This window comes from Stegodyphus dumicola, chromosome X2 (assembly GCF_044657685.1).
Source record: "Stegodyphus dumicola isolate Sdum_Otavi_A_Nest chromosome X2, ASM4465768v1".
Taxonomy (NCBI): domain Eukaryota; kingdom Metazoa; phylum Arthropoda; class Arachnida; order Araneae; family Eresidae; genus Stegodyphus; species Stegodyphus dumicola.
In genome coordinates, this window is record NC_140781.1 from 339,997 (window position 1) to 366,325 (window position 26,329).

A 26,329-nucleotide genomic window follows, 5' to 3' on the forward strand; every position below is an offset into this window, starting at 1 on the left:
TAGAAGGTTTCATAAATACGTTATATTCACTTTTACATTTAGCCTTTGAAGTTAAATAAATTTTACAATTTCGACCTAGCTTTTGCGGTTTAAAATATGATTCTCCTTGTTTAATTGCAATATGTGTCATCAATTCGCAATCAAATAAACCGAATATTTCATCTGATACAATTAATTAACATAATAATTTAAAATCACTCACTTAGCGCATCTGACAATAATACTCAACTGTAGCATTTTATCTTGACGCAAATTAAACATAGCTTTCTGAATGTAATTTTCGCGCTTTTTGAAAACTGTATAACACTCTCGTGGCGTTGTCTGAAATTCTTTCAACACTATTGTTCTAAGCTTATCATAATTGCGCATGTCTTCTTCAGTCAAATAAACTATTCAATTATTCGCTCTCACCCAGAATATTCAAAATAATTTCCAATTTTAGCTCATCTGGTTTAAACGCTTTCTCAAGGGACTGGAAAAAAAGATTGAATGACTTTACTCTCGAAGGTACTGGCAAAGAATATGTATTGTTAAAAACAAGGTGGTTAGAATAGAACAAGGAGGAGGCTATTCTAACCTCCTTGGTTAAGAAGGAAAACTTCTTCGCACCAAAAGTTGCTCAGCTGCCCATGAGCGAAATATCTGTCTCCAAAGCGCCAAAGTTCGAAGCCGGCATCGAAGTTCGAAGGTCACGTTTATCAAGAGTCCATAAAACGAATATCGTTATAATTTTCTTAAAACTTTGAAGGAAAAGAAAATATTTTTTCGCGTAAGTAAATTAAATTAATAGGTTAGTTATTTTGAGTCCACCCCCTCCCAAAGAAAAAGTGCAAAATTCTGAGTCTAAATTATTACAAAAAGTAAAAGAAGAAACGTTTTGTCGGTGAGATCGGAGATCATCATTCGTTAAGTGGTGTTCGACACGAAGGCCTTTACCACAACATGTTTATCAATCCCCTAAGAACCTGTAACAGTTGGTTAAATTCCATAAACTGGAAAAGTTCTGTGCACTTGTAATAAAAGTGCAAAGACTTCAGTAGTAAAGAAGTTGATCATGGGTGACGCCATACATCGGCCACATATGAAGTCTTCGTTGGATAAGCTGTAATAGCAACTAATAATTTTGACATATCTTTTACACATTATCGTAGATTTGACACAGTATCGTACAGTAATATTGGAAAATAATATATACAAGTCCCAGATTTTTTTTTTTTTTTTTTTTTTTTTTTTTTTTTTTTTTGCTTTCGTCCGAGGCGAAAGTACCTATATCTTAATACTCATAGGGAAGTAGACTGTCACGTGATATACGAATTTAATGATGATAAAGTCAGCAGCCTTGGTACCGGGCAAAGTCCGGGGTAAGATGAAAATGATGATAAAGATGGAACAAAATCTTGATTAAATAGTTGAAAATAAAATGTATACAAGAACTACCATCTAACATTATGATGTATAGTTTTGGGCCGTTTATGCGGCTGTGCGATTAGATAGTCATAATCCCCTATGTTTTTAATAACTTCTTTTCGTAGAATTTGAATGTAATCTTTAGTAATTCGGTATATAATGGTAAAATCTTTAGAGAATTATAAATGACAGTGTTCCTAACGAACCACGGAGAGTTCGATAGGAATCTGAGAGTTTTACTCTAAAAACTTTGAAGCCTTGCTCGGTTTGAACGTGCAGTAGCTGCCCACGCCCAAGCGGCATATAGAATTATGGGTCGGATTGCCTGTAGACAGATTGTTCTTTTAGCGTTGATATTTAACTTCGAATATTTGCACATCAGAGAGTATATGCTCATTAAGGCACGTTGTGCTTTGTCTCTGATATAATTAACATGAAATTTGAAAGTTAACTTCTGATCGAGATAAAAACCTAGATATTTTGCTTGGTGGTCACTTGACACGATTTGTCCGTCCATCGTAATTTCTTCCAAGTCTTGAGGGATATTTCCTTTCTTAAAGTAAATCACTTTTGATTTTTCGGGTTTAATTTTAATTTTCCATCCTTTAAACCAGGGTGAAATGTAATTAATGGCATTCTGTAGTTTATTTCTTGCATGATATGGATTAAGTGAGAGACATAAAAGTGCCATGTCATCGGCATAGCATGCAGTGAAAGTATTTTCTATCTTAGGAAGATCGTTCATATATAAATTATAGAGAAGCGGGAAAATTACCGACCCCTGTGGTAACCCGCGTTAAATTTTCTTGTGGTGGAATAGTTATCTTGAATCTTAACTTGAAAAGTTCTGTTCTTTAAAAAGTCAGGAATTAGATGGATGATGGCAGGTGAGAAATTGTAGTTAATCAGCTTGATGATAAGACCGGGATGTCAAACTTTATCGAAGGCTTTCTCTAAATCCATAAAAATAGCAGCGACTACTTCCTTTTTATTAAAATTTTCACCTATGAATTCTACGATTCGGGCGATCTGCTGAGTCGTTGAGAATCCCTGGCGAAATCCAAATTGATGGTCTTTGATGATGTTATTTTCATTAATAAAAGTGGTGAGTCGAGACTTGATAAGCCTTTCGAAAAGTTTGGCAATTGCAGGCAGAAGACTGATCGGTCTAAAGTTACTTGTGAGATTTCCAGCTTTGCCAGGCTTTTTAATGACAGTTAGAATGGCGTGTTTCCAATATTTTGGGAATGTATTAAGTCTTAAACATGCGTTATAAATATTTGTAATAAGGACGATGTCTTTCCTTGGGAGGTATTGCAGGGCCTTATTAGTGATATTGTCATATCCAGATGCTTTCTTTGGATTAAGTTTCTTTATAATTTTCTGTATTTCTTTGGGAGAAGTCGGGTTGTTTTGATTTTCAGGATCTTTGCAGAGGAAATCGGTCAAGGGATTGATAATGTTGATATCATTCGGGTGTGGGAAATTATTTATATTAAACTGTTGTTCATAGTTATCAGAGTAGAGGTTGACAATTTTCTTATGATCGTAAATTTTGGTGTTATTATCATCTAGAATGGGTCCAATATTGCAGGGAGTGCTTCGGAGACTTTAGCAACATTCCACACAGAATGGTCGGTGTGCGAAAGACTTTCAATGAAGTTATCCCAGCAATTGTTTCCGTACACTTGGATAAGTTTTCTGAGGTTTCAATTGGCAGCATTAAATCTTCTTTTGTGTTGGGTGGAGTGAGAACGTTGATAAATTTTTCTTAGTCAATTTTTCTCTGTAATTTTCTGTCTAATATTGTGTGGGAGCGTATAATTAGTCTGTTTTGGAATACATTTGGCGTGGTTGAGGGCTTCGTTGATTTTACTGCTAAGATAGGCTGTGGCATCATGAATTTCGCTGTTATTAGTCATTTTAGTGGTAGCAGATATGTTTTCTTCAAGGTGATAAGCATAGTTTTCCCAATTAATAAGGCACTTTATAGGCGGAAGACCATGCTTTAAGCCATATAAAGTGAATCGTACTGGTAGGTGATCTGAAAAAAGTTCTTTATCCACTTGGAGAAAAGGTATTTGAGGAACATTGAAGGTAATTAAGATGTCTAATACATCAGAAGTATTTGAGATTTGATGAAGATCCATAGGTTCATCTGGACCATAAATGTTGATATCAGGGTTGTTGATGAAAATAATTCCGTCTGGATTATTCGCGTGGAGTTCCAGTTAACGTGCTTACAATTAAGTCCCCAGCAAGAATAGTTGGATAACCAAAGTTGAGAATATAGTCAAGATCTTGAGTGTTGAGGCTTTTGTTGAGTGGCTTATAAACAGCAATGGTGAGATATTCTTTATTATCACTGTTCAAAATACATGCACTTGCTTCAAAGCTCATAAGGGGAAGAGGAAAGATGGTACTGTTTAGGCTTTTTTTTCATGAGAATAGCTATACCGCCACCACGCTTATGAAGACGGTCAGATCTATAGATGTTGTAGTTGGGAATTTTAAATTTGTCATTTGATTTGAGGTGGGTTTCACTTAACAAAATTACATCCAGATTGTGCTGGTTGATGTAGTTTTAAACTTCAAATTTTTGATTTTTAATACCATTACTATTATAAAACATAAACTCGGCATAATAAATATGTTGCATGGTATTTGGATTAGCCGTATGGGCGTAAATATTCATGCTCGTTCTGGATGAACATCTTTAGTGCTGCCATTGCAGTCTTGAGCCTGGTGTCGGGGTTAGAAGCCTGCTTGTGTTGCTGGTAAATTTGATAAATTTCAGTAATGAACCCGGGGAATTCTTCAAAAGTGTTGTTCTTCTATGTCTCTGTTTACTGATTTTCGTCTATTTTTGGAGGATTGGTCTTCTTTATCGTTATTTATAGAGTTGTTATTATTCTTGAGGGATTTCCTGTCGTTAACCGTTTTTGGGTTGCTCTTGGTAATCGCCGCATATGATTTGTTGTACGGGGCTTAAATGCATTTGGTGTTAATGAAGAAACTTAATTAATTTTTTCAATATCTGTATTTCCTGGTCTTTTAGGGCATTCCTTACTACAGGATGCATGTCCTCCTCCACAGGGGACACATTTCGCAGGAAATTCTTTACCTTTTTGAGAGCACTGGAAGGATTTGTGATTATCGGCGCATTTGACGTTTTGTTCACGAACGTTTCTTCCCTCAATTTCCTGTACAGTCGGTTACAAAAGTATTCGAACACCGGTACCCTATCAGAAAATGACAAGATGGCTTTTTTTTTTTTTGTTTGTTTGTTTTTCCTGTCTCTTGTGTTATTCCATCCTAAGTTTTCTTCTTTCCCCATCTTGGAAAAGACTGAAAAATGGTCACGATCTCTCTTTGAATTGGGAAGCCATTTTGAAAAAAGCGGACGACCCCACCTTGGACAACGGAAATGACAGCTCACCACACCTCTCCCTCTCTTTGCATTGGGACGCGATTTTGAGAAAAAGCGGACGACTCCATCTTGGAAAAACGGCATTCGATATGTTTTGGTTTGCTGTATTTAAGTCGGGGTGGAATCCGGTCAGCTAGCTGTGTTCTTTTCCTCGGTGAAATATTGCTATCATTTCATTGAAAGTGACCTGGTAATATTTCAGGATAAACCCTCGTACATTGGGCTAAGTTATCACCTCTCATGGATGAGAGTACCTAAGTAAGAACTTAAAATTTTAGATGCGTTTCTTAGGTTAAAATTCTGATTGAAATACTTCTTTTAAGGTATATGACTTAACTTTCCAAGATGTCACTAATTGTGTGTGTGAATTAAGATAGTTTAATATATAACACCTGCTTCAAAGCTAACAGTAAAGTTTATTTTGTTTATTTGTCATTTAAAATTACCTGCTTATTGTCTTTCGGTGCCATCTTTCTACCATCGCTGAAATAATTTACTCATCTCGAAGATCATTATCCCTTTTATTGTGTGTATCCATAATAACTGTCTAATTTTTTTTCTTTTATTGTTCATGTTATAGCCGTACATTAAAAAACCCTTTCGCTTACTGTACTTCTGTCGTATTAGGAAAATCAGTTGCTTTTCTATCAACTGCAGTCATGATTTTAGTAACAATGTAGCACATTGCTGGAATTTAAAACAAAGAGGAAAATAATTTGCTTTTCTATCAAGTGCAGTCATGATTTTAGTAACAATGTAGCACATTGCTGGAATTTAAAACAAAGAAGGCTACTTTTGAAGTTTTATATATTAAGAAACGGTATTAGATATTTCTCCTTGTGTATAATTATTCTTTAATTTCAAAGTAGTTAAAATCTAATGATTCCTTTCTTTCCCCCCTTGGCCTCTTCTAGTGTAATTTGTCATCATTTTTGTGCACTCTTGGATTGCAGAACATGATATCGTTAAAGAAAAAGAACGAAGATGGAACGGACAAATAATGCAGAGCAAAAAGACATCTGTGGCTGGTAATTCTTGTTTTATCTTAACTTTATTTCCATTAGAAATGCTTGAATGTTATAATTTGTACATCCCTTCTCACATGTTGCTTTATATTGGAGTTTTACTAGTTATTTATTTTACATGATCGCTTCACATTATGTTTTAATGTTTAGGTTAGCATTTGTACATAAATTTAGGTTTTGAATTCCATATTGAATTGTCTGAATTGGTGCTTTCTTTATATTGTATTGTAATATTCGAAGTGAGGTTGAACTGTTAATCACACTATAATTATCCGAAGTTTGAGATTTGTTAGAGTTCTGTTGCTTCGTAGTGGTTTCAAAATTACTGCTGTAGTGTAATTTTTTCCCAAGTGGCCTCCTTTTGCATTACGAGGAGGAGGCTAAACATTTTCATCTCTGTGTGGCCTAATAACTGCAGATTAACTTTCAACTTTGTTTTGAAAAGCACTCTGAATGTTTCTTTTGGACTTTTTTCCGTTCTCTTGGCAAATGCATGACAGAATTATTTTTTGAAAAAGCTGATGTCTTTTGCTTATAAGAATAACTAATGCAACTGTAACCATGTCGCTGTAAAGAGCACATGTTTCCCAGTAGCTCTTTTAAAGTGTCCTGTTTTTTCTTTAATTGGGTCAATCTCGTCTAGAAGATCAGACGTTGCTTTTGTGTTATTTAACAATTCTTTCATCTTATCTTAGGTTAAAAAGCTCTTCTTCGTAATGAGCGTTATTATCATCAAGGGGTTTTATAAGCACCCAATTCTTCTTTTATTTAACATATTTATTTATTTAACTTTAAAACTTTTTTTATTTAACAAATCTTTAAAAGTATATATGTATAGCTCTTTTAATGTTAATATATTGCGAGTTTGATTCTTACTCTTTTTTGATCTGTTATGTAACTAATTCTGTGGGTGAATTAAGATAGTTTAACGTATAACACCTGCTTCAAAGCTAACAGTAAAGTTTATTTTGTTTATTTGTCATTTAAAATTACCTGCTTATTTTCTTTTGGTGCCGTCTTTCTACCAGGGCTGAAATTATTTACTCTTCTCGAAGATCATTATCCGTAATAACTGTCTAAATATTCTTCCTTTCATTGTTCATGTTGTACCCATACATTAAAACCGCTTTTGCTAACTGTACTTCTGTCGTATTAGGGAAATCATTTGCTTTTCTATCGACTGCAGTCATCATTTTACTAACAATGTAGCACATTGCTGGAATTTAAAACAAAGAAGCTACTTTTTGAAGTTTTGTATATTAAGAAACAATACTAGATATTTCTCTTTGTGTATAATTTTTCTTTAATTTCAAAGTAGTTAAAATCTAATGATTCCTTTCCCCCCTCCCCCTTGGCTTCTTCTAGTGTAATTTGCCATCATTTTTTACACTCTTGGATTGCAGATCGTGAAAGAAAAAGAATTGAAAAACAGTGCAGACAAAAAGACATCTGTGGCTGGTAATTCTTCTTTTATATTAACTTTATTTTCACTAGAAATGCTTGAATGTTATAATTTGTACGTCCCTTTTCACATGTTGCTTTATATTGGAGTTTTACTAGTTATTTATTTTACTTGAAAGCTTCATATTACGTTTTAATGTTTAGGGTAGCATTTATGCATTAATTTTTTTGGTTTTGAATTTTTTATTGAAGTGTCTGAATTGGTGCTTTCTTTATATTGTATAGTAATATTCAAAGTTAGGTCGAACTGTTAATCACACTATAATTGTCAGAAGTCTGAGATTTGTTAGAGTTCTGTTGCTTCGTATTGGTTTCAAAATTACTGTTGTAGTGTAATTTTTTCCCGAGTGGCCTCCTTTTGCATTATGAGGAGGAGGCTAAACATTTTCCTCTCTGTGTGGCCTAATATATTCCCTGTCCATCAGGGTCTCCTCTTCCCAACAGGTCAGTGTAATTGCACTGCCTGTGTATAAACCAATTTTGTTTCAGATTTTGTCCGAATTTAGAGTCTCTCTATCAAGTGCTATTTCTCTTGAAACCATTCAAAGTTAAATGTTCAATAAAAAAGAAATGTAAATAAAAATTTAATGAGTAGTCGTATAGAAAGTTAGTGGAGCTGCAAATTGTGAAGTTTTATGAACCAATTTGCGAAGATCTGTTTAAAAGTGATTCCACAAATAAAAATTCATTTTGAAATCAAATCAGAGATGTTTTATTATTATCGAAGTAAAATTCTGCAGATTGACTTTCAACTTTGTTTTGCAAAGCACTCTGAAAGTTTCTTTCGGACTTCTTTCCGTTTTCTTGGCAAATGCATGACAGAATTATTTTTTGAAAAAGCTGATGTCCTTTGCTTATAAGAATGACTGATGCAACTGTATGCGTGTCGCTGTAAAGAGCACATGTTTCCCAGTAGCTGTTTTAAAGTGTCCTGTTTTTTTCTTTAATTAGGTCATTCTCCGCTAGAAGATCAGACGTTGCTTTTGTGTTATTTAACAATTCCTTCATCTTATCTTCAGTTAAATCTCTTCTTCGTAATGAGCACTTTTGTTATCAAGGGGTTTTATAAGATCCCAATTCTTCTTTTGTAATTTTCTGATTCATTGTTTAACTTCTCTGTCTTCCATGTGTGAAAATTCTACGGCATCGTTTGCTTTTGATCCTTTAAGTATCGTATGAGTTATGTGGAATGCAGATTGGAAGTTTAGTCGTGATAGGTAAACAGTCTATACAGATGACCGGAAATAATAAAAATTTAGATGGGAATTAATATAAAGTATTTTACTCCTGGACCATGGTTAGTCATTAACAGTACTTGTGTAAAAACAGATTAAAGTATATGAATTCCCTGTTTAAGAAAGGAATTTCTTTATGACAGTATGAAGTGTGTAGCATAGCTGGAATAGCGAGGTGTTGCGTCTTCAGGGAAACAAAATTTGTTATTCTGTAAGTTTTACTGAAAATGTGTGTTTAAATTTTGTTACCTAGATAACCTATTTTTAACTCTTTCTATATGAAAATGAAACCAAATACAGACAAAAAAATAAAATTGCATTCCTTTCCTTGGTGCAGTTACTCGCATTTTTAACATAATGGGAGGCAATTTTAAGTTTATAAAATTCTGGCTAGCTGCAATTATATATTGCACTTTTAATATTTCAGTTGTAAGTGCATTGCACAAAGTATAAAAATGTGTGGTTTAATATGTTAAAGAAAATGTATACTCTTTGTATTATTTACAAAAAGATCAGCTAGATGAAAATTAAATACAGGGAAATCATATTTTAATGTGAAATTTAACACTGCATTTCTTCTGAGAGTTTTTTTTCTCCTTCTGGTACGTGCGATGTTATGGCTAAATCCATGCAGTCGTTCGGATGTTTGTTTGTTATTCTGTATCTGAACATTGATTTTAACAAGTTCGTTGTTGAAAATCCTCTTTCACATTTTTAAGTAGATCAGAAGCAGGAATTTATCTTTTTAAAAGTTTAACAGTTCATGATTTTTCTGATCTAGGACTATTCAAATGGCTTTTCGTGATATTCCTTATTTTAATTAGGATGAAAATCAGTTATTTCCATCTCTAGATCAGTAGAATTGTTAACCTATTTGCAATCTTTTACCATTTTTCTTAAATACTAGTATTATGTAATGGGTTTGAAGTGAATGAAGTAGTTGGCCTAATTTTAAATACACTCAAAACATCTAATTTAGAAACTAATTTAAGCTCGATGAGATTTTCCAAATATTTCTTTCAGTTTTCTTACATTTCACGCTTTAATTCTCCAGATTTTCAAAGTGGCAAAATGTACATTGCATTATGGAAAAAATGTAAATTCCTTATATTTGTGTAATATTTTTACAAAATTAATTTTGATTTAAAATGAATTTAAAATACCCTTGAATTCAAAGACTTAGTTTAGTTCTCTTCCCCCCTCAGGTTTTAAGATTTTAGTTGTTATGTCTGTAAGAATGACTAAATCATAGAACCAATTATGGTCAATAATTTCTTCATGAGTTTTGTTTCGGGATTTTTAAAATTCTTCTGTAAAACTTTTGTAACCGAAGCTGGGATGGAACCCAGGCAGCGAGACATAATGTACCTACCCTGAGTGAAAATTTCTATCATATCACTGAAAGTGACATTATAATATTTCAGAATAAACCCTCGTAACACTAATAAATGTATATACACTTTTTTATAATGTTTTTATAATGCGTGTTTGGTTCTTACAATATTTTGAGCTATTATATTACTAATTCTGTATGTGAGTTAAGACATTTTAATATAGAACACCTGCTTCAAGGCTAAAAGTAAAGTATTTGAATTGTGTTTCACCTTTCGTGTGTTTTTAGACGTTCGTTCTACTCTACAGTTTACGGAATTTCTCGGGATTTGGACATCTCACAAATCTGGCAAAATTTCATTCCTATGTTTAGGTTTTATAGTACAATAAGTTGAGCATCCCTACATTAGTATATGACTGATTCCTTCGAAAGAAAAAAAAAGAGTATCTTAGTTTTGTTGAATTTTTGGTCAAAATTTTAGTATATAGGTAATTGCAATAGCTCTTTCACGAAATTTTATTTAAATTTTTTGCAAGATTTCAAAATGCTGTATCATTCAATGGCATTTGATGTGTTTTGGCTTGCTGTATTGAAGCTGGGCTCGAACCCGGGCAGCTAGACAATATGTTCTTTTCCTGAGTGAAATATTGCTATCATTTCATTAAAGTGACGTGGTAATATTTCAAGATAATTTCTCTTACATTGGACTAAGCCGTCCTCTCTCGTGGCTGAGTGTATCTAAGTAAAGAACTTAAAATTAGAAATGGTTCTTACGTTAAAATTCTCAATGAAATATTTCTTTTATGGTTTATGACTTTTGTTTCCAAGATGTTCTTCGAAATCTGTGTTTAGAATGGTGTTTTTGAGCTTTTTTTAAAAAAAAAATCTTTAAAAGTGTATATGTATAGCTCTTTTAATGTTAATATATTGCGAGTTTGATTCTTACTCTTTTTTGATCTGTTATGTCACTAATTCTGTGTGTGAATTAAGATAGTTTAATATATAACACCTGCTTCAAAGCTAACAGTAAAGTTTATATTGTTTATTTGTCATTTAAAATTACCTGCTTATTGTCTCTTGGTGCCGTCTTTCTACCAGTGCTGAAATTATTTACTCTTCTCGAAGATCATTATCCATAATAACTGTCTAAATATTTTTCCTTTCATTGTTCATGTTGTACCCATACATTAAAACCCCTTTTGCTTACTGTAGTTCTGTCGTATTAGGGAAATCATTTGCTTTTCTATCGACTGCAGTCATGATTTTACTAACAATGTAGCACATTGCTGGAATTTAAAACAAAGAAGCTACTTTTTGAAGTTTTATATATTTAGAAACAATATTAGCTATTTCTCTTTGTGTATAATTTTTCTTTAATTTCAAATAGTTAAAATCTAATGATTCCTTCCCCCTCCCCCTTGGCTTCTTCTAGTGTAATTTGCCATCATTTTTGTACACTCTTGGATTGCAGATCATGAAAGAAAAAGAATGGAGAAACAGTGCAGACAAAAAGACATCTGTGGCTGGTAATTCTTCTTTTATATTAACTTTATTTTCACTAGAAATGCTTGAATGTTATAATTTGTACGTCCCTTTTCACATGTTGCTTTATATTAGAGTTTTACTAGTTATTTATTTTAATTGAAAGCTTCATATTACGTTTTAATGTTTAGGGTAGCATTTATGCATTAATTTCTTTGGTTTTGAATTTCGTATTGAAGTGTCTGAATTGGTGCTTTCTTTATATTGTATTGTTATATTCGAAGTGAGGTAGAACTGTTAATTACACTATAATTATCAGAAGTCTGAGAATTTTTAGAGTTCCGTGGCTTCGTAGTGGTTTCAAAATTACTGCTGTAGTGTATTTTTTTCTGAATTGGCCTCCTTTCGCATTACGAGGAGGAGGCTAAACATTTTCCTCTCTGTTTGGCGTAATATTTTCCCTGTCCAACGGGATCTTCTCTTCCCAAAAAGTCAGTGTAATTGAACTGCCTGTGTATAAACCAATTTTGTTTTAGTTTTTCCCGAATTTAAAGTCTCTCTATCAAATGCTGTTTCTCTTAAAACCATTGAAATTCAATTTAGGTTTTATAGTACAATAAGTTGAGCATCCTTACATTAGTATATGACTTTGATTCCTTCAAAAGAAAAAAAGAGTATCTTGGTTTTTTTTTTTTTTTTTTTTTTTTTTTTTTTTTTTGAATTTTTGATCAAAGTTTTAGTTATGTAGGTAATTGCGATATCTCTTCCGCAAAATTGCATTAAAATTTTTTAAAATGCTGTATCATTCGATGGCATTTGATGTGTTTTCGCTTTCTGTATTAAAGCTGGGCTCAAACCCGGGCAGCTAGACAACATTTTCTTTCTCTGAGTAAAAATTAAATCGTTTAAAAATACATTTATGTCATTAAATGAAGAGGCTAGATGAAATATTCAAATCGTGTACCTTCTACATTTAGTTTGACAGTAAAAAGTTAGGAAGTAATATTAATTCTTTGTTGAAAAATATCTTTATTGATACCAAGTGTTGCAAATCAATCTTAAGTTATTTCTCAGAGTAATATATAAAAACTGTCCCCCTCTGGCTACATTCCTGAAATTAAGCATTAAGTATTTAACAAATCGATTTGATCATATTTTATGCATCATGCAGACTGTATTTCCAGCTCTTTCAATAAAGTGCAATTTATTTTCAGTGTATGAACATGAAATTTCTTCTAAAATACTGTACAAGCCTAGTCACTTATTCCAAATTTAATTCAGTTTTCATATAAGAATTAAAATTTGCCAGACAATTGCTTCCTTAACATCTATTAAACTAAAAATAGTTTAATAGATGTTGTTGTAATTTAACACTTTTGACTTTAATGTTTTCAGAAATTTGCTAAATCGAGTTTATCTTTGTGTGACCTTGCATCTAAGGCACCAATAATAAATTTGTTTTGGCATTCACTGGTTAAATTTTTAAAGAAAACTTATTATTGATGTAAAAGAAGGAACAAATTATATTTATCTTGGTAATATGTCTTTTGATATTGTCTTAAGTTATCGCGTCTTATGGTTATTTATGGTGTCTCATGATATTGCAGCAACTTAAAATGCATTTCATAGAACTTGTTGTTTCTTAAGTTGCATAACCTATTTTCATAGCTTCTTGTCATCTTTATGTTTTACTGTTCCATGTTCAAATATATATAAAAGGTAAATTTCTAATCAAATATTCTTCCATTCACAGCACAGTGATATAATTTGTGTTCGCATTTATTATACAGTTATGATCATTATTCATTATAGAGTTTTATATATTTATTATATATATTTAATTTATATCATTATGTATTATATGATTTTGCTTTTAGAATATATAACAATATATGTTTCGAATTGCTAATAAAACTATTATGTTTTTCAATATGTTAATGTGATCTGTGTGTCTTTTAGGTTAATTATTTTAATAAAGGAATTAAAATAAAATCATACCCTTTTAATGTAATTCACATTTTACCATAAAATTTTTTTTTTAAAGTTACATTTGATAACAATATAAAAAATGTTGATAGAAACTTTAAAATTATTCCTATTTTTATTGGCAAGTATTAAATATTCTTCACAAAATTCCATTTCTCAGCACACACCATCTCAATTAATTTAATCAGTTTCCAAATAAAAATTAAATTCAGTATGTCGCAGAGTAAGTACCAGAAGTAGAACTGCATGAAACACACAAGAACATATCCATATTTAGACAATCACTATTCAATTCTAACTGTTACTAACTGAATAAAGGAAAATATAAGTATAAAGTTCTATGAATAAAAGATCAGTTACACTAAAGAAAATTTTTTTAAATATACATTACATCTTAATTCTATATAATTATTCTTTTGTTTTTCACTTGCCCTTGACATTAGTTGATGACAGCTGATTCATGTCAGAAATATTGTTCCTTATAAAAAAATACACACATAAATTTTATATATAGAAAAATCTATGTACTCTTCTGTTATAGAGACTTGGATTCAAAAATGTCTGTATGTGTGTTTATACACAAACATACATGCATACGTACATATATACGTGCATATGTGAACACATTCATACATACATTTCTGAATTCGGTCCTGATAACAGAAGTGTACCAAATTTTGCCGCAGTTGTTAAATGAATAGTCTACGGTAAAATGGTTCTGGTTTATTTGATTACAGCAAAGCTTGCTCAGGCTCATCTATACCTAAGGGTGTAGAAGATGCCGTTGTGTAGTACTTTCGATTGAAAACTGTCACACATTAATATTACATGTGTATAATCAGCTATAAAATATGCACCAAGAAACTGAAATTGTCAACAGTAATGTAATATACTTTATTCTGTGTTACATACAAATAGTACATTCTTTTTGGACAAAGCTATATGAAGCATACACAATCAGCCTCATTCAAATACTAAATATTTAAGTATTTTTTGATTATCCAACCCCCAGTTTCAGCATTTTATAAAAGTGTTAGGTTTTTTTTATGCATTCCTGGTACACATCTGACCAAAGACAATGCATAAAAATGGTTATATGATTATATTATACAAATGGTTATGATTTTATAGTTAACCGTCATTTCGCTGGCAAATACTTTTTTTATCATAATGAATTACATTAGAATTTTGGAGTCTATGTACTTATAAAAAAGAAAGCGTTAGATTTCATTAAAAATACAATGTTTTCCCTAAGAATAAAGAATCAAAAATGTGCATTCTATGAAATTGTACTTTTTAAATGATAAAATTTTAAAATCTACAATCTGAATATTAGAATATGGTTGGAAAATTACCGTAAAATCTCTTGTTTCTACCAAAGTGCTTTTAACATTCTGTGATGGATGGAATTCTCTTATGAAAATTATGTTATGGTACTTGAAATGGTTTCTTGTTTACTTAAGAATTATAACCAGATAATGAAGCTCTTACAACAAATTTTATCTGATTAATATAATTTATGCCTTTTTTTTTTAATGAAATGGCTGTTGTATATAATGATTGTAGTTGTTTAAATTTAAATAATTCTTTGGCATAATGTAATTTATATCATCTATGTTGCTACGATTCTGTTTCAGTACAAAACCATCATGTCAGTGTAAGATTTCGTAAGTGGAGACTTGGTTTCTAATCTTTGTGAAATATAATACGGAGAAGCTCTTACTGTGAATTTTGATATGTATAATTTATTCTTGTATTGGATTGGAATGGACTCGGTGTTTTCATTTAGGATGTTTCATATTCAAAGAGTTAGTTCAGTGTTTCATATTCAAAGATGATTAAGTTCATACAATGTAATTAATTAATAAACTTATCACACAGACCTTTTTAATAGACTTATTTTTTTTTAATTTTTTGTTCAGACATAATGTTACTAATTAAAAACAGCATTAGAAAAACAAAACTGGTTAAAAGAAAACTTCAGTTATTTTTAAAATTGATATTTTATATTTAAATGCTTTTATAACATATATATAAAAACAACAATAAACATATTTCTAAATAATAAGGTTATTAAGAATCCTTAAGAAAATTTTTAATATTTATAAAGGTTTGCAAGGTGAAAACATAATCGATTTTGTTATAAATCACATGGTTTTGACATGTTTTGAGTATGCTCCTGCTGGGTTGGTAGAAGCTTGGTGATCCTGTTATGAACAAATCTTAACAGATGAAGATATAGCATGTGAATATAGAATCTAAAGGAAAGGTAAGGTTAGATTAGGGTCTTTGAATATTACCAAGCACAATGGTTATCAGTCTGAAGAAGAATGCTTTTATGAAGAACTTTATAGGGCACACCCGTTCTTATATGGCAGGGTTGCTTTCTCAAGTACTGAGGTAGGGAATATTTAATCTGCTCTTTTTTTTTTTTTTTTTTTTTTTGAAGTGTTTGGTAATGGTATTATTCATTTCATGTATTTTCTGTAATACATAAAGAACACTAATATTTCTATTACTAGTGTCTTTTTTCATTTTTAAGTGCTTTGCTCGTTGATATTCTCAAAATTGCATCTAATAAGTAGTGCTATTAAGTATATAATAGCTATATATTATGTATAAATTATAATATAATGTACGGTTGATCTTTACAATATGGTAACTGGTAGTTTGGCGACATTTTGGAAGCGATAAAGGTTACTACCTGGGACTTTGGTAATAATGTGAGCAGTACTCAGTTCCGATTACGCATTATTTTGTGTGAGGGAAATGAGAGATCATGGGATATGTCATGTGATATTAATGGACGAATTACGGTTCTTTAATCGGAAAAGGGAGGAAATCGGGGAAAAAATGTGGAAATTTTGTATTTAGCTTTATTCTGTGTTGTGTAATTTTTGGATCCCATGGCCCTAATTAAAGTGAATTCGAAATGGGTATTTAGGCATTGTGATAAAGAGAAGTTTGCATTTTATTTAGCGGAGGAAGTATGAAGGAAAAATTCGCAGAAAAAATCTTTCAATAATTTTATTGAATGAATTAGAAAAGTGTATCCGCCACGTAATCAAGATTCTGAAGAAGATTAGGTAAGTTAGTATTTTTAATTATTTGAGGATATTATTTTTTTGCATTGTTCTAAATGTAAGGTAGAAAGGAATTTGGTATTATTGGGAAAATTGTTATTAGCAATGATTTAGTTTAAAGTAATTAGGATTGTAAGGTAATTTTTATTAATTTAATGTATGTGCTCATTTATATTTTAAGTAGTGTTTTTGAATTTAATTATATTTTAATGAAATGATAGTTATTTTGTGAATTTTATGTTTGTAGGAATTTGGTATACGTTTAAGTTGAAATAAACGTGCATGGAAATAATTTAAATATTTGATACTAAGTATTTGTAATACTTGCAGTATGAATTCGTTGGTGACGTGTATAATGTAATAGATGATTTAGAGGTAAAAGTTTTTGGATATTTTATTTATTTTATATGTGGAAATGTTCATATTTGTAAAGGGTAAATACTTTTTCGCGATCAGCTAATTTCATATATGTTCTTTTTACCGGGTTTAAAGATTGAGAAAATTGTCATGTATTTTCGTGAAATTTTTCTAATTTACGAGAAAAAAAGCAGTGTGTTTGGATATAGTGAAGAGTGCGCGCAATGCCATTTTTGTGCAATTCTGGGATGTTTTTTTAAGTAAAAATAAGTCGGCGTGTACATGGTTTATGTTTATGTGTTATTTTGAAAAACGCGTAAAGAGTATGGTATTGTGCACTTTTTCCCAATTTTGCAGTGAATATTTGTCATGATTAAGCAGTTTTGTTTGATAAAATTTCTAGCATAAGTGTAATTCGGCTAGTAGATTGTTGGAAGAAGTGTTCAGTAGATAAGAAGAAAAGAAACATGTCTTTACTTCGTGAAGACAAAATGGCGGCGGGGAAAAAAAATAGAGGGTTGCTGTAGGAGAGTTGGTTGCCAAATTTTCGCCAAAAAATCGCCAAGTTACCATAATGTAAAGATCAACCCAATATATTTTTAGTATGTAATCATTCAAAATAAATTTTATGGAAAAAAAAAAGACACTTGACAGCAGAGATTTTCTGGAAATCCCAAGTTAAATACATATGAAATCATTTGTTTACAATCAGTGAACGTTAACACCAAAACAGCGACTCAATGCTTACAACAGCCAGCAGTTCCTCCTTTACATGAACAAGAAATTAAATTTAAAAAAAAATATATATATATATTTCTCCTTTTTCAACAATGAAATGTCCTTCGATTTCATGCGATCATTACGCTATAGAACTTATCCTTCAACAGGAAGTCAAAATTCGTACATTGGGTTTTTCAAGTAAAATTCCGTGCTTTACTAAATGATGCGCTTTTTTAAATTCTCTGCTTCAGTAACATAGCGAGAATTTACGCCTCCTTGAACAAAATCAAACATTTCGCAAAAGCTAAGCAACTCCATTTTTGGATGGACGAAGTCAGATCACAAATCAAAATACCGATTTTTATACGCCATACCTATATGTGAATTTAATCGCGGATAAAAAGAAAAGGCAAAGTAGTAGTGAACATCCTAAAAATATTACTGTCTCCATGGGTGTAGTCAAAACGAGAGGAAGCTGTAATCATTTACAATAAATACTGTCTCACAGGTGCGTGTAGTGAGTATGTTTGGTAAGGCTGAATAGATGTGATGATGGGGGGGGGGGGAATGGATAGTGTTGAGATGCTTCGTATTCAAGCATTTATTTATTTATTTTACCATGGAATTTAGCATGGAATACAAGGCAATATGTATGCTTTCATCCTGAGACACACAGCAAAAGACCCATAACATCAGACAGAAACATATATTACTTTAACTAAAATAACTAAAGACAATAAGCATAGATCGGTGGTATTTATTAATATATTTATCATAATTTATTATAAGTTTATTTATGGTCAGCTCGCTATCATAATTTATTACTTGTTAATTAATGTTAGTTTAACACATTGAAGAAAACAGTATTTATATTATCTCTTAATTCTAAGAATTTATTTAAGGCAATGAAGAATAATAGATCCCTCACATTTAGATATTAAACAGATAGCAAACAAGAGTTGAGGGAAAAAAATCGGTGAGGTATAGTATTTAAAGGCAAAAAAATATTTAAGCGATCTCGGGGGGGGGGGAAGATAGGAGAACGAAGTAGCGCATAGCGCAACCTAACATACACGTCGCTTCGCAAAATCTCCATTTTCCCTCTCTGGAAACTGGAAATGTAGGCGGTGTCGTTCTGTTGGAAGATAGCCAGAGACGCCGCACTCATTAGTGTTTAGCCAAGATAATCGAGCTTTTTCCCAGTATAGACGGAAAAATTAGACTAACGAGGGTCAAGATAGGAAATGAACTCTGCTTCCTCCAGTGTCCCGGCTTTTCCCGTCGGAGATCTCTACTCCCGAATCTGCTGGTCCTCTGTTCCACTGCAGAACATCTCGAGATAGAAACAACCCTACGACTGGTCAGGCTGATTGTGTTTCAGAACCTGCTTCAAGTCTGTTTGTGTTTCAGAACCTGCTTCAAGTCCTCACGTGATAACCAGTGCTGGAAGAGTTATTGGTCTTCCTCATCGACTGGACCTGTGTGTATTTAATTCCTCCGTACCGTCGGACCTCAATGGGAGGAGATGTTACATCTAAACTCTGGACTATCAGCGCCGTTGCATCTAAAATCTAGAATAATCAAAACAAAAACGTATATAGAACTCTGATTTGCATTGAACTGGAACCAGAACAAGAACTAGAAAGATTGTATGAAGGAAAGAGCGTAATGCTCATCTAAACGTAATCTGTTAATTGTGTATAAATATAATCTATTTATGTTTCACACAAGTCTAAGTGTCAATATTTTGAAGAATCTTGGAATTTAGATAGTTCAGCGATCAGAATGGATGTTTCCTTGGCCATCCGGAAGATAGAAAAGGTAAGATAATTTTTTTTGCCTTTATAGAGAATTCAGAAATATTAATTTTGAGTGAGAATCTAGAATTTCGTTTCCACTAGAAGGTTTCATAAATACGTTATATTCACTTTTACATTTAGCCTTTGAAGTTAAATAAATTTTACAATTTCGACCTAGCTTTTGCGGTTTAAAATATGATTCTCCTTGTTTAATTGCAATATGTGTCATCAATTCGCAATCAAATAAACCGAATATTTCATCTGATACAATTAATTAACATAATAATTTAAAATCACTCACTTAGCGCATCTGACAATAATACTCAACTGTAGCATTTTATCTTGACGCAAATTAAACATAGCTTTCTGAATGTAATTTTCGCGCTTTTTGAAAACTGTATAACACTCTCGTGGCGTTGTCTGAAATTCTTTCAACACTATTGTTCTAAGCTTATCATAATTGCGCATGTCTTCTTCAGTCAAATAAACTATTCAATTATTCGCTCTCACCCAGAATATTCAAAATAATTTCCAATTTTAGCTCATCTGGTTTAAACGCTTTCTCAAGGGACTGGAAAAAAAGATTGAATGACTTTACTCTCGAAGGTACTGGCAAAGAATATGTATTGTTAAAAACAAGGTGGTTAGAATAGAACAAGGAGGAGGCTATTCTAACCTCCTTGGTTAAGAAGGAAAACTTCTTCGCACCAAAAGTTGCTCAGCTGCCCATGAGCGAAATATCTGTCTCCAAAGCGCCAAAGTTCGAAGCCGGCATCGAAGTTCGAAGGTCACGTTTATCAAGAGTCCATAAAACGAATATCGTTATAATTTTCTTAAAACTTTGAAGGAAAAGAAAATATTTTTTCGCGTAAGTAAATTAAATTAATAGGTTAGTTATTTTGAGTCCACCCCCTCCCAAAGAAAAAGTGCAAAATTCTGAGTCTAAATTATTACAAAAAGTAAAAGAAGAAACGTTTTGTCGGTGAGATCGGAGATCATCATTCGTTAAGTGGTGTTCGACACGAAGGCCTTTACCACAACATGTTTATCAATCCCCTAAGAACCTGTAACAGTTGGTTAAATTCCATAAACTGGAAAAGTTCTGTGCACTTGTAATAAAAGTGCAAAGACTTCAGTAGTAAAGAAGTTGATCATGGGTGACGCCATACATCGGCCACATATGAAGTCTTCGTTGGATAAGCTGTAATAGCAACTAATAATTTTGACATATCTTTTACACATTATCGTAGATTTGACACAGTATCGTACAGTAATATTGGAAAATAATATATACAAGTCCCAGATTTTTTTTTTTTTTTTTTTTTTTTTTTTTTTTTTTTTTTGCTTTCGTCCGAGGCGAAAGTACCTATATCTTAATACTCATAGGGAAGTAGACTGTCACGTGATATACGAATTTAATGATGATAAAGTCAGCAGCCTTGGTACCGGGCAAAGTCCGGGGTAAGATGAAAATGATGATAAAGATGGAACAAAATCTTGATTAAATAGTTGAAAATAAAATGTATACAAGAACTACCATCTAACATTATGATGTATAGTTTTGGGCCGTTTATGCGGCTGTGCGATTAGATAGTCATAATCCCCTATGTTTTTAATAACTTCTTTTCGTAGAATTTGAATGTAATCTTTAGTAATTCGGTATATAATGGTAAAATCTTTAGAGAATTATAAATGACAGTGTTCCTAACGAACCACGGAGAGTTCGATAGGAATCTGAGAGTTTTACTCTAAAAACTTTGAAGCCTTGCTCGGTTTGAACGTGCAGTAGCTGCCCACGCCCAAGCGGCATATAGAATTATGGGTCGGATTGCCTGTAGACAGATTGTTCTTTTAGCGTTGATATTTAACTTCGAATATTTGCACATCAGAGAGTATATGCTCATTAAGGCACGTTGTGCTTTGTCTCTGATATAATTAACATGAAATTTGAAAGTTAACTTCTGATCGAGATAAAAACCTAGATATTTTGCTTGGTGGTCACTTGACACGATTTGTCCGTCCATCGTAATTTCTTCCAAGTCTTGAGGGATATTTCCTTTCTTAAAGTAAATCACTTTTGATTTTTCGGGTTTAATTTTAATTTTCCATCCTTTAAACCAGGGTGAAATGTAATTAATGGCATTCTGTAGTTTATTTCTTGCATGATATGGATTAAGTGAGAGACATAAAAGTGCCATGTCATCGGCATAGCATGCAGTGAAAGTATTTTCTATCTTAGGAAGATCGTTCATATATAAATTATAGAGAAGCGGGAAAATTACCGACCCCTGTGGTAACCCGCGTTAAATTTTCTTGTGGTGGAATAGTTATCTTGAATCTTAACTTGAAAAGTTCTGTTCTTTAAAAAGTCAGGAATTAGATGGATGATGGCAGGTGAGAAATTGTAGTTAATCAGCTTGATGATAAGACCGGGATGTCAAACTTTATCGAAGGCTTTCTCTAAATCCATAAAAATAGCAGCGACTATTTCCTTTTTATTAAAATTTTCACCTATGAATTCTACGATTCGGGCGATCTGCTGAGTCGTTGAGAATCCCTGGCGAAATCCAAATTGATGGTCTTTGATGATGTTATTTTCATTAATAAAAGTGGTGAGTCGAGACTTGATAAGCCTTTCGAAAAGTTTGGCAATTGCAGGCAGAAGACTGATCGGTCTAAAGTTACTTGTGAGATTTCCAGCTTTGCCAGGCTTTTTAATGACAGTTAGAATGGCGTGTTTCCAATATTTTGGGAATGTATTAAGTCTTAAACATGCGTTATAAATATTTGTAATAAGGACGATGTCTTTCCTTGGGAGGTATTGCAGGGCCTTATTAGTGATATTGTCATATCCAGATGCTTTCTTTGGATTAAGTTTCTTTATAATTTTCTGTATTTCTTTGGGAGAAGTCGGGTTGTTTTGATTTTCAGGATCTTTGCAGAGGAAATCGGTCAAGGGATTGATAATGTTGATATCATTCGGGTGTGGGAAATTATTTATATTAAACTGTTGTTCATAGTTATCAGAGTAGAGGTTGACAATTTTCTTATGATCGTAAATTTTGGTGTTATTATCATCTAGAATGGGTCCAATATTGCAGGGAGTGCTTCGGAGACTTTAGCAACATTCCACACAGAATGGTCGGTGTGCGAAAGACTTTCAATGAAGTTATCCCAGCAATTGTTTCCGTACACTTGGATAAGTTTTCTGAGGTTTCAATTGGCAGCATTAAATCTTCTTTTGTCTTGGGTGGAGTGAGAACGTTGATAAATTTTTCTTAGTCAATTTTTCTCTGTAATTTTCTGTCTAATATTGTGTGGGAGCGTATAATTAGTCTGTTTTGGAATACATTTGGCGTGGTTGAGGGCTTCGTTGATTTTACTGCTAAGATAGGCTGTGGCATCATGAATTTCGCTGTTATTAGTCATTTTAGTGGTAGCAGATATGTTTTCTTCAAGGTGATAAGCATAGTTTTCCCAATTAATAAGGCACTTTATAGGCGGAAGACCATGCTTTAAGCCATATAAAGTGAATCGTACTGGTATGTGATCTGAAAAAAGTTCTTTATCCACTTGGAGAAAAGGTATTTGAGGAACATTGAAGGTAATTAAGATGTCTAATACATCAGAAGTATTTGAGATTTGATGAAGATCCATAGGTTCATCTGGACCATAAATGTTGATATCAGGGTTGTTGATGAAAATAATTCCGTCTGGATTATTCGCGTGGAGTTCCAGTTAACGTGCTTACAATTAAGTCCCCAGCAAGAATAGTTGGATAACCAAAGTTGAGAATATAGTCAAGATCTTGAGTGTTGAGGCTTTTGTTGAGTGGCTTATAAACAGCAATGGTGAGATATTCTTTATTATCACTGTTCAAAATACATGCACTTGCTTCAAAGCTCATAAGGGGAAGAGGAAAGATGGTACTGTTTAGGCTTTTTTTTCATGAGAATAGCTATACCGCCACCACGCTTATGAAGACGGTCAGATCTATAGATGTTGTAGTTGGGAATTTTAAATTTGTCATTTGATTTGAGGTGGGTTTCACTTAACAAAATTACATCCAGATTGTGCTGGTTGATGTAGTTTTAAACTTCAAATTTTTTATTTTTAATACCATTACTATTATAAAACATAAACTCGGCATAATAAATATGTTGCATGGTATTTGGATTAGCCGTATGGGCGTAAATATTCATGCTCGTTCTGGATGAACATCTTTAGTGCTGCCATTGCAGTCTTGAGCCTGGTGTCGGGGTTAGAAGCCTGCTTGTGTTGCTGGTAAATTTGATAAATTTCAGTAATGAACCCGGGGAATTCTTCAAAAGTGTTGTTCTTCTATGTCTCTGTTTACTGATTTTCGTCTATTTTTGGAGGATTGGTCTTCTTTATCGTTATTTATAGAGTTGTTATTATTCTTGAGGGATTTCCTGTCGTTAACCGTCTTTGGGTTGCTCTTGGTAATCGCCGCATATGATTTGTTGTACGGGGCTTAAATGCATTTGGTGTTAATGAAGAAACTTAATTAATTTTTTCAATATCTGTATTTCCTGGTCTTTTAGGGCATTCCTTACTACAGGATGCATGTCCTCCTCCACAGGGGACACATTTCGCAGGAAATTCTTTACCTTTTTGAGAGCACTGGAAGGATTTGTGATTATCGGCGCATTTGACGTTTTGTCCACGAACGTTTCTTCCCTCAATTTCCTGTACAGTCGGTTACAAAAGTATTCGAACACCGGTACCCTATCAGAAAATGACAAGATGGCTTTTTTTTTTTTTTTCCTGTCTCTTGTGTTATTCCATCCTAAGTTTTCTTCTTTCCCCATCTTGGAAAAGACTGAAAAATGGTCACGATCTCTCTTTGAATTGGGAAGCCATTTTGAAAAAAGCGGACGACCCCACCTTGGACAACGGAAATGACAGCTCACCACACCTCTCCCTCTCTTTGCATTGGGACGCGATTTTGAGAAAAAGCGGACGACTCCATCTTGGAAAAACGGCATTCGATTTGTTTTGGTTTGCTGTATTTAAGTCGGGGTGGAATCCGGTCAGCTAGCTGTGTTCTTTTCCTCGGTGAAATATTGCTATCATTTCATTGAAAGTGACCTGGTAATATTTCAGGATAAACCCTCGTACATTGGGCTAAGTTATCACCTCTCATGGATGAGAGTACTTAAGTAAGAACTTAAAATTTTAGATGCGTTTCTTAGGTTAAAATTCTGATTGAAATACTTCTTTTAAGGTATATGACTTAACTTTCCAAGATGTCACTAATTGTGTGTGTGAATTAAGATAGTTTAATATATAACACCTGCTTCAAAGCTAACAGTAAAGTTTATTTTGTTTATTTGTCATTTAAAATTACCTGCTTATTGTCTTTCGGTGCCATCTTTCTACCATCGCTGAAATAATTTACTCATCTCGAAGATCATTATCCCTTTTATTGTGTGTATCCATAATAACTGTCTAATTTTTTTTCTTTTATTGTTCATGTTATAGCCGTACATTAAAAAACCCTTTCGCTTACTGTACTTCTGTCGTATTAGGAAAATCAGTTGCTTTTCTATCAACTGCAGTCATGATTTTAGTAACAATGTAGCACATTGCTGGAATTTAAAACAAAGAGGAAAATAATTTGCTTTTCTATCAAGTGCAGTCATGATTTTAGTAACAATGTAGCACATTGCTGGAATTTAAAACAAAGAAGGCTACTTTTGAAGTTTTATATATTAAGAAACGGTATTAGATATTTCTCCTTGTGTATAATTATTCTTTAATTTCAAAGTAGTTAAAATCTAATGATTCCTTTCTTTCCCCCCTTGGCCTCTTCTAGTGTAATTTGTCATCATTTTTGTGCACTCTTGGATTGCAGAACATGATATCGTTAAAGAAAAAGAAAGAAGATGGAACGGACAAATAATGCAGAGCAAAAAGACATCTGTGGCTGGTAATTCTTGTTTTATCTTAACTTTATTTCCATTAGAAATGCTTGAATGTTATAATTTGTACGTCCCTTCTCACATGTTGCTTTATATTGGAGTTTTACTAGTTATTTATTTTACATGATCGCTTCACATTATGTTTTAATGTTTAGGTTAGCATTTGTACATAAATTTAGGTTTTGAATTCCATATTGAATTGTCTGAATTGGTGCTTTCTTTATATTGTATTGTAATATTCGAAGTGAGGTTGAACTGTTAATCACACTATAATTATCCGAAGTTTGAGATTTGTTAGAGTTCTGTTGCTTCGTAGTGGTTTCAAAATTACTGCTGTAGTGTAATTTTTTCCCAAGTGGCCTCCTTTTGCATTACGAGGAGGAGGCTAAACATTTTCATCTCTGTGTGGCCTAATAACTGCAGATTAACTTTCAACTTTGTTTTGAAAAGCACTCTGAATGTTTCTTTTGGACTTTTTTCCGTTCTCTTGGCAAATGCATGACAGAATTATTTTTTGAAAAAGCTGATGTCTTTTGCTTATAAGAATAACTAATGCAACTGTAACCATGTCGCTGTAAAGAGCACATGTTTCCCAGTAGCTCTTTTAAAGTGTCCTGTTTTTTCTTTAATTGGGTCAATCTCGTTTAGAAGATCAGACGTTGCTTTTGTGTTATTTAACAATTCTTTCATCTTATCTTAGGTTAAAAAGCTCTTCTTCGTAATGAGCGTTATTATCATCAAGGGGTTTTATAAGCACCCAATTCTTCTTTTATTTAACATATTTATTTATTTAACTTTAAAACTTTTTTTATTTAACAAATCTTTAAAAGTATATATGTATAGCTCTTTTAATGTTAATATATTGCGAGTTTGATTCTTACTCTTTTTTGATCTGTTATGTAACTAATTCTGTGGGTGAATTAAGATAGTTTAACGTATAACACCTGCTTCAAAGCTAACAGTAAAGTTTATTTTGTTTATTTGTCATTTAAAATTACCTGCTTATTTTCTTTTGGTGCCGTCTTTCTACCAGGGCTGAAATTATTTACTCTTCTCGAAGATCATT

General features: G+C 32.5%; 1 long non-coding RNA gene across 1 annotated transcript; it reads left to right on the forward strand.

Annotated features, from left to right (window-relative positions):
• Window positions 1-4,591: 4,591 nt before the first annotated feature.
• LOC146992663 (uncharacterized) lies at window positions 4,592-11,417 on the forward strand. The gene is made up of 3 exons (XR_015039206.1): window positions 4,592-5,095; window positions 5,752-5,865; window positions 11,324-11,417. It is a non-coding gene; the product is annotated as an uncharacterized LOC146992663 (long non-coding RNA).
• Window positions 11,418-26,329: the final 14,912 nt, after the last annotated feature.